This window comes from Panthera pardus, unplaced genomic scaffold (assembly GCF_024362965.1).
Source record: "Panthera pardus isolate Hobbes unplaced genomic scaffold, ASM2436296v1 HiC_scaffold_18, whole genome shotgun sequence".
Lineage (NCBI taxonomy): Eukaryota > Metazoa > Chordata > Mammalia > Carnivora > Felidae > Panthera > Panthera pardus.
In genome coordinates this window covers 10,536,294-10,549,006 of record NW_026526743.1, presented here as the reverse complement: position 1 = coordinate 10,549,006, position 12,713 = coordinate 10,536,294, and positions in this window count along the sequence as shown.

The window sequence follows — 12,713 nt, the reverse complement described above, 5'->3', positions numbered from 1 at the left end:
ATGGATGGATGGAATTGTGGATTGATGGAAGGAAGGATGGATTGATGGACAGATGTGTGGATGAGTAAATGGAACTGTGGAAGGAAGGAGGGAAGGAGTATATGGAAGGGTGGGTAGATGGATGGATAGACAGATGGACAGGTGAAGGATGGGTGGACAGACTGAAGGATGGGTAGACATATGGAAGGATGGATGAATGAAAGGATGGAAGAGAGGAAAGAAGGGAGGAAGGAAGGAAGGAAAGAAGGAAGGAAGGAAAGGGTAAATGGGAGGGTGGAAAGATGAAAGGATGGACAGGTAGACAGATGGTTGGATGGAAGGATGGATGGATAGAAGGATAGAAGGATGGATGGATGGATGGATGGATGGATGGATGGATGGAAGGATGGATGGGTGAATGGATGGATGTGGATGGATGGATGAATGGATGAATGGATAGAAGGATGGATGGATAGATGGACGGATGGATGGATGGATGGAAGGATTGATGAATGGATGGATGTGGATGGATGTGGATGGATGGATGGATGGATGGATGGATGGATGGAAGGAAGGATAGAAGGATGGATGGATGGATGGATGGATGGATGGATGGATGGATGGAAGGATGGGTGGATGGATAGAAAGATGGATGGATGAATGGATCAATGTGGATGGATGGATGGATATATTGAAGGAAGGATGGAATTGTGGATGGATGGATGGATGGATGGATGGATGTGGATGGATGGAAGGATTGATGAATGGATGGATGTGGATGGATGTGGATGGATGGATGGATGGATGGAAGGATAGAAGGATGGATGGATGGGTGGATGGATGGGTGGATGGAAGGAAGGATGGGTGGATGGATAGAAAGATGGATGGATGAATGGATCAATGTGGATGGATGGATGGATGTATTGAAGGAAGGATGGAATTGTGGATGGATGGATGGATGGATGGATGTGGATGGATGGATGGATGGATGGATGGATAGAAGGATGGAAGTATGGACAGATAGATAAAGCTGTATCAGGCTAAGCATCCTCTTCCCACACTTTCCCCCATACCCAGCCACACACCTGGTAACAGCAGAGTCTAATCCAGGAACTTCACCCCTTCCTTCCATGAAGAGACTGCACACAAATAGGAATCAGGCTGCTCTCAAACTTAGGGGAGAACAAGAAAGCAATTCCAAGGAGGCCATGTACAACATGTTGGTTCCTAGCACATTCCCAACTGGTATCCCTGAGAATAAGGACATCTCCTCTCCCTCCATTTCTGTCTCTTTCTTCAGTCTCCCACACAGTCTCCAGAAAGCCCCATGGGGACAGATGGAGCAGGGCTGGGGAAGAACTGAAGCAGCAGAGAGGTAAGTATTGGAAGCCCCTTCCCCCTGCAGTCTCTGGAGGTTCTGGGCACCACCTGGGAATCCATGCTTGTTAGCAAAGGTGGGACTGGGATGTTGGAAGACAAACTTTCTGGGTCTCCCAGAGCCCTGAGAGGAAGTTTGGTGTGCGGAGATCCCTCCCTCCGTGCAGGATCTGCACTGCTGAGTGCAGGTAGGTGACTACAGATGGAGGCTCACCATCTGGGTGTATGGAGGTTGTTCCACACGGACCGGCTCTGGGGCCTTCCTGAGAGTCACACTCTCCGTGTGTGAGGTGGTTGGAGGAATCCCAGTGGTCATGGCCCAGGAAGGGCTCGCAGGTGTGGAGTGAGAAGGCCACAGTGATGACGGGCTTGGTGCCCACAGCTGGGCCCTGGTGTTCTCCTGTGGGACCTCGCAATTTCACAGCATGTGGACCTCAGCCAAGGCTGTTCTGTGATCACGAAGCAGCCTCTCTGGCCTGTAGGGTGACCAACTCATCCCAGCTTCCCCTAGACTGTCCCGATTTTAGGACTGAACATCTGGTGTCCCAGAAACTCCCTAGTGCTGGGCAGCCCAGGACGGCTGGTCAGCTTGCTTGTGACCTTGAGACACATGACTTTGAGACAGCACATTGTTATCCTTTGGGCTTCAGTCTGTCCAAAGACAATGAGGGAATTGGAGTCTATCGCCGATTTTCAAGACCCCTTTCTTTGGAAAGAACTACTTTCTTTGGAAAGTAGTTGTTTTGCTGGTGTGTTGAACACCAAGACCCCTTTCTTTGGAAAGAACTACTTTCTTTGGAAAGTAGTTGTTTTGCTGGTGTGTTGAACACCAAGACCCCTTTCTTTGGAAAGAACTACTTTCTTTGGAAAGTAGTTGTTTTGCTCGTGTGTTGAACACCAAGAAACAAAGGCAAAGCTTTCCAGAAAAAATTTGCATGACCTCGCTTGCAGGTGGAATCTGAAACAGTCGAGGAGGTGGAAGCAGAGGTACACAGAAGTAACTCCGATAAATAAAGCAATGAGAGAGGAGGCTGGGGGAACTTCAGCAGAAAATATTGGGGAAGAAATTGAAACTATCACATCAGAAAGGGGTGCTGAATGGCCATTCCATAATATGAAAAAAACCACAAATTTGTTAACAGTCAGGAAAATGCAAAAGAAAAATTAAGAGAAACGAAGGCCCGACCCTCGTAGACAGCGAGCATCAACATGGGGCTTGCAGCCAAGTTTTGGAATGGAGGGAATAGTTTGGAATAGTTCTGCAATGTTCATTCACTATCGCTGGGAATGCAAAGTGGTCGTCTGTAGCAGGGACTTTGGCAGGTCCTACGACGAAGCCCTTCCACCCCTACATGTGTGTTTAATGGTAACGCGTGGACGTGAGTGCTGTGACATGCACGAGAAGGTCGACAATAGCGTCAATCCAGAAACCATACAAGTGTCCTTAAGGATGAGCATGTGAAAAATTCACCCCAGAAAAGCAGTAAAGGTGACCCAAGTGACAGCTGCAATTACAAAATGACAGATGTGATGAACGAGATAGCCAAAAGACTATGGACAGGCGACCACCCTGAAGCAGGTGGCTGGGGCGTGGGCTCTGGTGTGCACGCAAATTTTCTGCCAGTTGTTCATTACCTCCGGGCACGGGCTGGCCCTGGGAGGGACAGTCCCCAAGTGAAAAAGCATCAAAAATGCAGAAAATTAAAACTATACTGGGAACAGACATAGTCACAAAACCCCTCTATCCTGGTAGGTCTGGATGTGGGCGGTCACCCTCACCAACACCACTTCCCCCAGGGTTCCAGGTGATTTAAGTATCCACGTAGATGAATAAAAAAGCCACACACACCCTCTCCCAGCCTCACATCTCTGACTCTCTCATCCCCAGGCCACGTGATCCCTATTCCCTGATAAAAGTTGCAACACAAACAGAATATTTTATTGTTCGTTTGTTTGTTTGTTTTAACAAAAAATCACTTATCGTTGTTATTTTTGTTCTTTGGACTTTTACATTCCCAGAGACAACCCTGGTACCAGTGGAAGACCACTGGTTCTTGCCACACACCCCAAGGAGCTCCCATTCCAATGGTAGGAGAAGCCATAAACAAGTGTGGGAATAAAGGAAGCATCAGTGTCATGTAAGGCAGGGGAGGTGCGTCGTGGGTCTCTGGGGTTGGGGGGGTGGCTTCCCTGAGGAGGTGACCTCTGAGCTGAGCCCTCAATGGAGGCAGGGTGGAGCTGCACAAAGCCCTGGGCCAGGAGGGATAGAAGGAACAGCAGGTACAAAGATCCTGGGGTCGGTTCTCTGGAGGGGCGAACAGAGGCCAGGGTGACTGCAGCCTAGTGACCAAGGGGGAGATAAAATCAGTAGGGTCTTGAGGATCTCAGCAGGGCCAAGCAGGCCATAGAAAAATGGGGGGCTTCATTCTGAGGGAGGAGGGAAGCCCCTAGGGGGCTTTAATTGGGAGAGTGCCTTAAGTGATTCTCTCGTCAGTGTTTCTTCCGCGGTTTCTTCAGCAGAGACTGTAATGGGACTGGAGGGGAGAAGGGGGAGGGGAGGGGCAGGAGGCAAGGCAGGAGGGTCTGTGGCTGTCCAGATGAGGGGCGACAGCAGCTGGAGGGGGTGACGGCGAAGGTGGAAATCCCACCCACGGACACTGGCAGTTCCTCAGCCCTGCCTTGCACACCAGTGCAAGGACATCACGGATATAAAGACAGCTGGGTCTGTGGGGTCTCAGCAACAGTGGCCACCCTGAGAATCAGTGAGCGGGGACCCCGTGGGGACGTCTGCCAGGGACCTCACCCCATACCCTCCACCTCTGACCTCCAGTGAAGAGTTAGGGATCCCGACATGAGCTCCAGGAAATCGCTGCGTGGCTTCCTTTTCTCAAATCCCAAATTCCATTTTCTGATGCCAGCAAGCTCCCCACTGCAGGTCCCCATGACAATCAGGCGTTCCCCCCCCCCCCCCCCCGCCCTGGTGACACTGCGTCCTCATTTTCTGCAGAACAAAACTGCAGGCTTGGGAACCAGACTGGTGGCAGAGGGAGGAGGTGACTGTGGGTGGGGGGTAGGGAATGAGGGAGGGTTTGGGACGCCAGAGATGGCCTGCATCCTGACTGTGGATGTGGTGGCTTTGAGTCTGGGAACGCGTTAACATTCTCAGGACTGGACGAGACACAGCCAATGTTTATATAGAGCATCAGACAGACACTGAATATTGCTGTAGGAAACTTAATGACAAGAGCAAATCAATGGTCCTTTGGATATTTTAAATGTGAGGGATGCACAGAAATACATCTGTCCGATAGCACATGAACTGCCCACGCCTGTGGTTCACGGTCTCAACACTGGGTCTCTCTACATCCCTTCCCGGATGTCACATCTCTGCGAGCTGGGTCACCCGTGGCGGCTGTTAAAAACTTCCAGTCAGCACCACGTGAAAGACAGCATGGAACAAGGAACAACAGTGCAATATTGTTCTGATACCCAGGTTGGAGAAGTTGTACAGTGCGCAACCTGCACACACATGCCATTATTAAGTAATTGCCATTGTTTAAGATTGAAGGAAAATCACCCTAAGGACAGGGATGCCTCCAATACCTTGAGTCTTCCTGAGTCTTGACCTTGTCAAGATCTTCCAGTGACCTTGTCCTGTAAACGACTTCAGCCTCTCGTTCCGAGCTCCCCTCCCTACGACGTGATCCCAATTCCTCATGCATAGCCTAGGGCCCTATCCCTCCAAACCTCCACTCTCTTGTCTTGAAAGAGTCCACCCTTGCTTCCAAACAGCTCCCTGCCTTCTCTGTGCTCTTGTTCACGCGGCTGAAGGTGGCTGTGCAGACCCCTTCCTCGCCGCTGTGGGTTGAATGGTGTCCATCCCCCGAAAGAGAGATGATGAAATCCTAACTCCCAGCCCCTGTGAAGGTGACCTTCTTTAGAAGTAGGGTCTTTGCAGATTATCAAATTAAGTCAAGAGCGTTGGAGTGAACTTCAAGCCCTAATGATGCCCTTAAAAAGGGGGGAATTTGGATGCAGACACCACACAGGGAGAAGCTTATATGCAGATGAAGTGGGGGTCCCGGGGGTGCACCTGTAAGCCAAGAAAAGCCCAAGAGGGCCAGCAACCCCCAGAAGCTATGGGTGACCCCGCCTTCGGACTGCTGCCCTCCCTGATGAACAGCCTGCCCTCTGTGCAGCCTTCTTGCTATCCTCGCTCTGGACAGGTGATCATGTTTCACTACTCACTGGAAAGAAGCAACCAGAAGGTGATAGATGCAAGCACCCGGCGAGGCTTCCACCCGCGTGCAGCCCCCTGCCTGCCCACCGCTCAGAGCTGTCCACACAACCCCCTCTCCTCCTATACCGAATTCCCACCCCTTCTCCCCAGCCCTCGGACCCAGCGCTGGAAATCCTGTACCGGCTCCCTCCACGGCATCACTCGCCCCAGCAAACAACGTGCCTCGCAGCTTTGTGTTTAGGTTCTAGGTTGAATTTGCCTCCCACCCCCAGATCCCTAGGCTGCAGACCTCACCCCCAGCACCTCCCAATGGGACCTTATTTGGAAGCAGGGTCACTGCAGCTGTGATCAGTTAAGATGAGGTCACCCTGGAGTAGGGCGGGCCCCTAATCCTATGTGACTGGTGTCCTTACAAAAAGGGGAAATCTGGAGGCAGACACACACACACAGGGAGAAGCACCAGATCTCCCACCCAGCAACTGCAGAGGAAGCTCAGCCCTGGCGACACCGTGGTCTGGGACTCTGGCCTCCCCAACTGTGGTGATGGGTTTTTTTTTTTTTATTTTTTATTTTTGGGACAGAGAGAGACAGAGCATGAACGGGGGAGGGGCAGAGAGAGAGGGAGACACAGAATCGGAAACAGGATCCAGGCTCCGAGCCATCAGCCCAGAGCCTGACGCGGGGCTCGAACTCACGGACCGCGAGATCGTGACCTGGCTGAAGTCGGACGCTTAACCGACTGCGCCACCCAGGCGCCCCATGGGGTTCTTGAACAAACGGCCAAGAAAGAATTCTTGAGACGTCTTTGGTGCAAAAACGTGATTTTATTAAAGCGCAGGGACAGGCCCTGTGGGCAGGAAGAGCTGCACTGGGGTTCTGACGGGTGACTGATGATATACTATGAAGGTGGTGGGGGTTAGGGATAGTGTCAGTCTCTAAGGAATTTGGAAGCAAGGCTTTCGGGACCTTGAGGGGCTAGCTGCTGTTAAGACAAGGTTGCTTTGAGTCTTTAATGAAACAAAAGCATTAAGGAAGTAAGGCAGCCGTGAGTTCCTCGAGGAAAGTCACACTGCGTGTTTCAGGTGTCTAGCAGAGGGCTGCGAGCTGGAAGGAGATTTAATTTATGCTACATTTCTGTTGCCCCCCTGAACAACTTTGACCCTTAGATCTTTGAGATGTTGAAGGCAGAAGGTCTCATCTTCTGTAGCTTTTTCCTGCTGAGTAGGGGCGTAAAGATGTCCCTACCCGTGGGTCAGTTGAGAATTTAAGAGGAGTTAGGAAAGGCTAAGGCAGCTGCATCTAGAGTTGATAACATGTGGGAGTTTTCCCGAACAGAAAGGGTCATCTGTCGGCTGGAAGCTGGGGCAGTGAAGGAGTATCGTCACCAGGTGGACGGAGATGCAAAACGTAATTAAAGAAACAAAAAGAAGCCCAAATCGGAGTCCTTTGATAGTTGACAAAGATCTTTCTTTAGTCCAGGGATTTAAGGAATTATTAAAGGAAAGAGAGGGATAGTGCAAAGAGTATTTGGAAGTTAGAAACTCAGAAACACCTTTGTGGTAATCTGGAATGTGTACACAGCATTCTGCTTCTGTGAGAGCATGAATTCCGCCCTGTGCAGCACTTAAAGCATCTAGTGCCATTTTATTTTATACAACTGTCTAATGCATTTGGGTTATTTGTGTTTAATAACACAGTGTTATTTTGAGAGTCATTTAAGGCTTTGTTTGCACAATAGGTGGTGTTAACCATCATACAGACTCTGTTTTGTTTAGTAAATAATCCGAGGCATTTTTATAGAAAGAAGACAAATGTAGGTTAACGGTTAGAGCAAAATTATAAAAAAATTTAATGTTTATTTATTTTTGAGGAAGACAGAGAGAGAGAGAGAGACAGACTGTGAGTGGGGGAGGGGCAGAGAGAGAGAGAGAGAGAGAGACAGACAGACAGAATCTGAAGCAGGCTCCAGGCTCTCAGCTGTCAGCACAGAGCCCGACGTGGGGCTCGAACTCATGAACCGTGAGATCATGACCCGAGCCAAAGTTGGGCATTCAACTGACTGAGCCACCCAGGAGCCCCTAGCGCAAAATTATAAGCCAAGTGTCTGAGTCTTGAGCTCAGCCAGTGAGAAGACTTCTAGATGTCAGGCTTGAAGCATTCTCAGATGGAGTGGGGACCGGCAGTGGGAATTAGATGGGTTTTTCTGGTTTGTAACTCAAATGTCTGTGGTGATCCTTTTGAACGGCCCGTAGAGCAACAGGCACAAAGACTGTCTCTACAGGAGTTTTATGACGTTTACCTCCAGTTGTCTAGTTTGGGCAAACAACAAATATTTCTGGTTAAATATCAGAACTAAAACTTAACATCCAGGGGTGCCTGGGTGGCTCAGTCGGTTAAGCGTCCAACTTCGGCTCCGGTCATGATCTCACGGGCCGTGAGTTCGAGCCCCGCGTCGGGCTCTGTGCTGACAGCTCAGAGCCTGGAGCCTGTTTCAGATTCTGTGTCTCCCTCTCTCTCTGCCCCTCCCCCGCTCATGCTCTGTCTCTCTCTGTCTCAAAAATAAATAAACGTTTAAAAAAATTAAAAAAAAACCTTAACATCCATAAAGGTGCATTATTGAAACAAAATTTTTTTCCAATAACCCTCATTTCTAGAGATACCTGAATCAAGACTAATGCATTTGTAGAACAAGTCCAGTTTTAACAAACTCAGCCCAATTATTTACATAAGCTCAGCAAGAATAGTGATTGATCATATAGATCTTTTAAATTTTGGGGCACCTGGGTGGCTCGGTCGGTTAAGCGTCCGACTTCGGCTCAGGTCATGATCTCATGGTCCGTGAGTTTGAGCCCCGCGTCGGGCTCTGTGCTGACAGCTCAGAGCCTGGAGCCTGTTTCAGATTCTGTGTCTCCCTCTCTCTCTGCCCCTCCCCTGTTCATGCTCTGTCTCTCTCTGTCTCAAAAATAAATAAACGTTTAAAAAAATTAAAAAAAAACTTAACATCCATAAAGGTGCATTATTGAAACAAAATTTTTTTCCAATAACCCTCATTTCTAGAGATACCTGAATCAAGACTAATGCATTTGTAGAACAAGTCCAGTTTTAACAAACTCGGCCCAATTATTTACATAAGCTCAGCAAGAATAGTGATTGAGCATATAGGTCTTTTAAATTTTGGGGCACCTGGGTGGCTCGGTCGGTTAAGCGTCCGACTTTGGCTCAGGTCATGATCTCACGGGCCGTGAGTTTGAGCCCCGCGTCGGGCTCTGTGCTGACAGCTCAGAGCCTGGAGCCTGTTTCAGATTCTGTGTCTCCCTCTCTCTCTGCCCCTCTCCTGTTCATGCTCTGTCTCTCTCTGTCTCAAAAATAAATAAATGTTTAAAAAAAATTAAAAAAAAACTTAACATCCATAAAGGTGCATTATTGAAACAAAATTTTTTTCCAATAACCCTCATTTCCAGAGATACCTGAATCAAGACTAATGCATTTGTAGAAGAAGTCCAGGTTTAACAAACTCGGCCCAATTATTTACATAAGCTCAGCAAGAATAGTGATTGATCATATAGATCTTTTAAATTTTGCTTTCCTGGAACTTTTTATAAGGAGTCTAGATTAAACGTTTAGTAGCCTCTCCAGGCCAGAAGCCAAGCCAAGTACTTACCATCAGACATGCCTGCAATATCTATAGATATGGGGAAATGCCTCTTCACGAGGTCCCCAAGATATCCTGAGGTCCCTGCACCTGCCAGGAAAGAACATTCTTTACTCACCCAGTAAGACTGCTGGGAACTCCGTAAGCAAGGTATCCGGGCAACACTTCCAATGGGCTTTATGGCTCCATGTTTCATAAAGCCAACCTTAGTTCCTCAGAGCTGTGAGGTCATATCTGAGTCTATGCATGGCTCTCAAGTAGGACATTTGAGTCAAAACTTTGATAAATTATCCGGTATTTCTAATGGTGTCCTGTTACCGGATGAGCAGATTCTTGCTGGATGCATGCAGACAACTGTAACTGCCATGAAAGAAAGAATACTCACTGAGTTTTTGAATTTCAGAGAGCTCAAATGGGAGAAAAGTTAAATGCTTCTGTGTGTTCACCAGTGAATACTCTATCACATTTCTGTATGCCATAGATGTCTTGAGAGAAAGTTTCCTTAATCTGGGAGAGCAAGCATTAGAGACCCAACAATATTTCCAACAAGAGTCACAAAACTATAATCTCCCTCCGTTTATTTAGCCCCATGTTACTAATTCTTGTTCAGTTTGAACGCAGCTTTTTGGTTCTGGAGATTTTTACACATTTGTTTTATGATCTTGAAGATGTCAAATGCCTGTTTGTCCTAAAAGTCATTTTTGTAAATCTCTTTGAAGATGAAACATGTTTTGTGAGAGCATCAGAACAGTAACTATAAATGACAAAAGGCTCAAAAATGGACATGGTAACAGTCTGATAGGAGAGATCATTATGATGCAATTCGCAAGGAAATTCGGTCATTTCTGTGACACATGACACTTTGATAATCAGAATATCAAGTGAGGACCTTATACCAAACACACGAAATTTTAGGAATTTTATATACATACCCTTTTCCCCACCAGACCCAGAGCAGCGAGGGGGGAGGAACATACCACACCCCTCTTCACTCTAACAAAACTGCCCTCCGGAAAACATGTCTGTTTCAGTGTATTCCTTGCCTCCAGGAGCCTGTGGGGAAGGAATTTTCCTAGGGAAAGGGACCTAAAAACTGCATTTCCTGGGCGGATAGGATAGGACCCCAACCCGGCTAGAGCGACTTCTTGGCTTTCCCCACGCTCCACCTGGCTGTCCCCCCCACCCCCCCCCCCCAATCTTCTTGTCCCGTATTGTTTTAGGGAAAGGCTTTGTTTGAGCAGATTTGATCCTTCTGTGAGGAAACAGTGCCCCCAAGTGATCAGTCTTCGGAGGGGACAGAGGAACACGATTAGATTCACCATGGTTTACACTTGCCCTGTTTCCTTTTTTATCTTTTTGGGAATAAGACGTATTGGTGCTTTCTCCAATTATGCTGAGAGCTAACATGGATCTCTGCACACCACTACTCTAACCCACTTTCCCTGGAGGCCCCTGCAAATGCTGGGTTTCACGTGTGGGCCTGGCCAGCCTCCAGCCCCTGTGACTGAATCACATGCTAATCCAGGTGTTTCTGTCCAGGTGTCCTGTCCTTATGGCTGACACCTGCAATCCGCCCCCTATGTGTGTGCCTGCCTGTGAGGTCAAACTCCCCCCCCTCTCCAGGAAGGACACCAGTCATATTGCATTAGGACCCACCCTAGTGACCTCATTTTTACTTAATTACCTCTGTAATGACCCTGTCTCCAAATAAGGTCTTCTGAGATATTGAGGGTTTGGACTCCCACGCAACTTTCTTTTCTTGGGAGTGCAGGGCACAATTCAGCCCCAAACAGGTAAATATAGCTTTCTAAAGAAAACGGCTTTAAAAAATATGTAGGGGCACCTGGGTGGCTCAGTCGGTTAAGCCTCCGACTTCGGCCCAGGTCATGATCTCACGGTCCGGGAGTTCGAGCCCCGCATCAGGCTCTGCGCTGACAGCTCAGAGCCTGGAGCCTGCTTCAGATTCTGTGTCTCCCTCTCTCTCTCCCTCTCCCCTGCTCATGCTCTGTCTCTCAAAAATAAACATTAAAAAATTATTAAAAAAAAAAAAAGAACATAGCATCGACTTCTGCTACAGCCAAGATACAGTAACAGGGAGCAGATTTTCTCTGTCTAAAACAACCATAAAAGGGGCAAAAACTTAGTTTTTAAGCCATTGGAGCTCAGGCCATGGAGGATGGTGATTCCTGGCACGTGGGAAGAGAATAAGGTAAACCCTACGATTGCCCCAATTTACTGTCTTAGGAGAGTTTCCAGGTCATGGTCCAGGGCGACAAATCCTGGTAGAGCCCTGTAAACACCCTGAGTTAAAGAGATTGAGCTGGGGGTGCCTGGGGGGCTCAGTCGGTTAAGCATCCGACTCTTGGTTTCATCTCAGGTCGTGATCTCATGGTTCATGAGTTCGAGTCCCATGTTGGGCTCTACACTACCGGTGTGAAGCCTGCTTGGGATTCTCTCTCTCTGCCTCTCTCTCTCTCTCAACGTAATTAAATAAGCTAAACAGAGAGAGACAGAGAGAGAGAGAGAGAGAGGGAGAGAGAGATGGAACTGAGTTTCCAGGAAGACCAATGTGGCCAGAGTTTATGGGAAAGAACACTCGATAGGCCGCACAAAGAAGTTGGAAAACCCACAGAGGGTCCCACTTGAGCACTTTAGTGGAACAATGACCTGCGATGAGGGCAAGAACCACCAAAAGGATTAGAATGAGTGGTGCCCAGCACTCACACTGGGCAGGGACACATATTATCATAAATGCAGACTCTTCCAGCTTTAAAAGAAGAAAAAACACAACAGTAACTCCCAACTTCTCTCAGGAAATGTTCTTAGTATGGCCCACAAGAAACTGAATCCCTACATCTTCAGCCTCATCTCTTGGCCCTGCCTCTGTCTCAGTCAGCTATGCCACTAAACTGTTGTGTAACAAATAGCCCCCCATTCAGTGGCTTGCTCCTGGATTACTCCTATTGAAGCCCTGAACCACCATATAAGAATTTCTACTATTCTGTGTCCACCATGCTGTGAGAAGGCCAAGCTAGCCACAGGGGGTGTCTGGTCAGCCCAAAAGACACCACATGGAGAAAAACCCAGGCCCCAGATGGATGTTCCCAAGTGACTCATCCCCAGCAACTGTTCGAGCCACCCCTGGTCCCTTTGTGGAGCAGAAATGAAGCCCTCCCTGCTGTGCCCTGCCTACTTTCTATACCACAAAATAATGAAATGAGCCTAATAAAATGTTGTTCCTCATGATATACATCAGTAGAAAGGTTCTTTTGTATTTGAATAATTCCTGCTTGTTTCTACCCCCCCCCCCCCCGCAGAGGGGATTAAAAAAAATCTTTTTAGTGATTAAGAGAATATGCTGCAGACTTATGAGCTCTCAACATGGTTTATAAAGAATATGTGAGAGGTATTTTTTTTAACATTCAAATATAAAACTAAACCAGAAAAAAAAAAAAAGCCCACCCT